This window comes from Octodon degus, unplaced genomic scaffold (genome assembly GCF_000260255.1).
Source record: "Octodon degus isolate 3935 unplaced genomic scaffold, OctDeg1.0 scaffold00113, whole genome shotgun sequence".
Taxonomy (NCBI): domain Eukaryota; kingdom Metazoa; phylum Chordata; class Mammalia; order Rodentia; family Octodontidae; genus Octodon; species Octodon degus.
This window is the reverse complement of record NW_004524689.1, coordinates 39,601-44,133: the sequence shown is the minus strand read 5'-3', so window position 1 is coordinate 44,133 and position 4,533 is coordinate 39,601. Positions and strand designations below refer to the sequence as shown.

Below are 4,533 nucleotides of genomic sequence, written 5' to 3'. Positions count from 1 at the left end.
TGCTTGCTTGCTTGCTTGTTGAGCCTCGGCCTAGAAGTGTAGTTTATCATGAACTTGAAGTCACTGGGTAGCTGAGAATGATTTCTAACAAAAAAGCAGATACTTGGCTTATCCTAGTGAATTATTTTTTTTTTTTTTTTTTTTTGTGAGTTCCAGGGATTGAATATAGAACCCTGTGCTGGCCAAGCTATCACTTATTTGATTGAGCTAACTCCCTGTCCCTAAAGGATGCTATTACCAAGGGTCACAATTTTTCATATTTCTGGTTTATTATCCTTTTTTTAATTCCTTTTTTTTTTTTTTCGTTTGTTTGTTTGTTTGTTTGTCTTTTTGACTTTCTAGATGTTGGCTCTAATGAGATTGAAATAGGAAAAGAATATTTTATTTTTATTTTGAGTTATTCAAAGGAAAATTACCCAATCTGCCCCATACTGTGAAAAGCAAACATCGGTGGCGAAAGACATAGCTCAGTAGAAGAAATAAATGCTTGCCATTGAAAAGGCACGGCCCAGATCTCTATCCGTGTTTTCAAAAAAAAAAAAAAAAAGAAAAGCATATTTCAAAAACATATGCACTCTCTTGCTCACTTGCTCTTTGCTGCCACCATGAAAGGTTGCTTTCTGCTGTGTGCTGCTCTGCCTTGGACCCAGATGAGTATGGACTGAAACCTCCAGTAACTCTGCAGTCAGTCCCGGCGAGCACGACAGCAACTCAGAGACAGCCAACTTTCTGGGACTCCGAGGATGTGCCTCGCAGATGCGTCTTGGAAGTGTCTGAGAGTCCAGGCCAGCCGAGGCAGCACTCCTGGATAGCCAAGATGTGTTCCTGCAGGGTGTGCTGAGTGGAGTCAAGCCACAGCAGCCCGCACTTCGCCGACGCAGGCGTGGCAAGCCCGTCGCTCATGGCCCTTGCAGAGCAGTGCTGCTGCTGGTCCACGGCGCATTTTTGGTTTGGTTAGCCCGAGTGTGCTGGACGTACAGTCCTGATGGAAAATGCTCACTCTCTTCTAGCACATGCACGCCTCAGCCAGCCCTGGTGAGCCTGTTGGAGCTCTCGGTGATGCGACAGCCTGCTCCAGCCTGGGTGCTGTAGGTTGGCCATCACCGCCTAAGGCATTCTCTCTCTCCCTCCTCCTCCCTCTGTGCTCACATTTTCAAAAAGAAATGCCAGCTCACAGATACAAATGTAACAGTTCTTTGAATTCGATTCCATTTTTTCAGCCCCTGAGTTATATAATAAATAACATTAAAGCCAACTTAACACACAAAACAAACAAACAAACAAACAAACAAAAAAACATATGCAACTGCTTTCACCTACAAGTCCTTTCCTGCTTTCTCTTTGAGGTTGTATTTTGATTTTATTTTTTTACTTTTTTTATTTGTGTGTGTGTGTGTGTGCGTTGGGTCAGCTCAGCCCACCAGGTGTCGTGGCTGGCTGGCTTCTGGTGCCGGGGGACTGAACCGCATGCCCTGTGCTTCAGCTAAACTGGTTCTAAGTAGGTGCTTTAGACCACTGAGCCATCTCACCAGCCCCTCTTTGAGAGTTTTCAGGAAAGCCACAGAAAATCGGCCCTGTGGTGGACTCCTGACCTCATAGCAGGGGAAAGTCTGAAGCACAGGGTCAAAGTGAGTTCTGGGTAAGGCAAGGCTACACAGTGAACTCAAGAACAGTCTCAACTGCTGACTGAGACCGCGAAGGTCTTGTTCTCTGGTCTCCTCTCACAGGAAGAGGGCAACTACGCCCAGGCCCACAGCTATGTTGGGAGCAGCGAAGATGCTCCGTGTGGCCTTGGGCAAAGACAATGGCAGGTAACAGTCAAGACTCCTGTTGCTGTCTCTGTCCTTTATCTGTGCAGACAGATACTGTTCTTTGAAATGTTATCCAACAGCACCTTGGTGCTGCACCCGTATAATCTTAGTTCTTGGGAGGCTGAGGGAGAAGCTACACAGCTTTTTGGAGGCCAATGTGGGCTACATCAGGCACTGAAGTGCAAACTTCCGTGTCTCAAGAGAAAATGTGTTTCGTATTGAAGATTTTTTTTTTTAATTTTCTTTTCAGTCACAGTGTCTGATTCACAACATGAAATAACCAATAATTAGTTTTACAATAATTTCTACTTAATGCAGACGCCGGGGAGATGGCTCAGTAGCATTAATGTTTCCCTGGCAAGTGCAAGGGACAGAATTCAAACCCTGGTACCAAAAAAAAAAAAAAATTTACATTATTAAATTTCTCATTCTGTGTTTTCATTATATCACTCTTCAATTTTTCCCTTTTTTTTTTAATTCCAGAAACAGGGAGTGAACTGAGATCCTGGACTTTTCCAGTGAAGCGCTTATCCTACTGAGCCACCTACATGGACCATTCCTCATTTTTAAAACGTTACAATGCACAACAGGGCATGATGGTTCAAGCCTCCACTTAGGAGGATGCACTAGGAATGGTCTCCTCACTTTGGCAGCAGTCCGACTTTGTGTTGAGTTCCTGAATCCCAAAAAGTTTACAAAACCTAAATAAAGGAAAATAAAGAAGACCTGTTCAATTTGCATTCGCTACAGTCACACGTCCGGTCCCTAGCATGAGTTGAGAAAAAGGCAGAACATCATTCTTCCTTCAAGGTTTTTTTTCTTTTCTTTTTGTTATTCTTCCTTGGTTCTTTTTTTTGGTTACTAGTGATGTAACTCTACACCTTGCACTCACCAGTCAAATAATTACTGTACTTACTGATTTCGGTTTCCCTTTTATTAGTTACAAACACGCTTTCTTCATTTGTATTTAAATTTTTTATTAGATATCAAATTTAACATGACCTTGTTACACACATAATTGACTATGACAATAAAAAGCGTCCAAAATAAAAAAGAAGTTACAGATCAGTCATGATAGTTCAATAGTTCAAAAATAAGGACTTATATTCATACAATTAGAATTCTAGAATTACAAAACCGTAGCCATTAATTCATTAAAGATTTTATTTTATTTTTTTCATTTATTTGAGAGAGAGAGAGAGAGAGAGAGAGAGAGAGAGAGAGAGAGAGAGAGAGTGGTGTGTGTGTGTGTGGCCAGCTGAGCCCACCAGGGGGCGGTGCTGGCTGGCATGTGGTGCTGGGGGATTGAAATGGGGTCCATGATGCTTTGCTAGGCTTGTTCTAAGTAGGTGCTTTAGACCAATGAGCCATCTCTCCAGCCCTCATTAAAGATTTTAAAACTCAGAATATAGTTTAACTGATAAGATCCCATTTCCAAGCCAAATGAACCTTTTACAAAGACATTGAGGTGAACTTATATCGAGATACCTAAAAATGCAATTGTCCAAAAGTTGTTATTAAAGAATCTTTTAAAAAAACAAATAAGTTAGAAGGATGAATTCCTTAAACATACATATAAAACATTTACATACTGAGTAACAAAATTAAATTGCATGTCAGTACACATTAAGAACAATAAAAAATGAACAAATGTGTAAGGTAGTAGATGACTTGAAGGAAGAAAAAAAAGATCTTTTTTTTTTAAATTTTTTTTATGAAAAATATCTTGGAAAAATGAAAGATTTTCTACGTATAACAATTTGGAATATTTTCATAAGTCCCGCAGCGGCACATAGGAAATAACAAACACCATAATTCACAAGGCAACAGAAGTTACAGTATGCTCCTGGATGAACAATAAAGACCTGTCAGTATGACAGTTATGTATGACTATAGGACAATATATTAGATGAGCCCTTATGTAGAGGTTGTTGCAGATTTCTATGAGACAGTTTCCATCCTTGCTTGGCTTGCACACGAATTTCTTTCCATACATATGTGTGTGTTTCTGTGTATAACAGACAGGCAAGAAGTAATAGAAAGTGAACAGAAGACGTAAATGTACTTTTTAAGGTTTCTAGTCATAGGAGAAGGTGTCATACTATGTCTTTTCAATAAATTTTAAGTCAAAGATATACTACGGGTTTTAGAAGAAATAATCAACAATACAAAAAATTCATAGTTTTTAAAAGGATTTAAATAAAAATCAAATTTTCCAAAACATCTGAACTGAGAACCTTTCTCAGGGTAGCAGACAGGTAATAACAGTACGACATAAGTTACACACTAAAATGGCGAGTCAATAAGCATCAATTCCAACTGTCTGAGGATCGGATATAGCACCCATTTGCCGTGTGTGGTGGACATGCATGATGACCCTGCCATCACTTGTGGAACCGAGCTACAGGTATTTATTTAAAATGCAACCTGTCGGAGTCGTCAGGAGGAGCAGGGGCCGGGGGCCTTGGAGCGAACGAACGGAAGTGTGGGTGACTGTCAGAGACTTCGCCGCCAAGCTGGGAACCGGGAAGATGGCCGAGACCGACCCCAAGACCATGCAGGACCTCACCTCGGTGGTGCAGACCCTCTTGCAGCAGATGCAGGATAAATTTCAGACGATGTCTGACCAGATCATTGGAAGAATCGATGACATGAGTAGTCGCATTGACGATCTGGAGAAAAACATTGCAGACCTCATGACGCAGGCTGGGGTCGAGGAACT

General features: G+C 41.2%; 2 pseudogenes; both read left to right on the top strand.

Moving 5' to 3' along the window:
• LOC111812114 overlaps window positions 1-1,180 on the top strand; it is a 6,719-nt pseudogene extending 5,539 nt beyond the window's left edge.
• A 3,076-nt stretch (window positions 1,181-4,256) lies between these two features.
• LOC101580786 lies at window positions 4,257-4,528 on the top strand (annotated as a pseudogene).
• The last annotated feature ends 5 nt before the right edge of the window (window positions 4,529-4,533 follow it).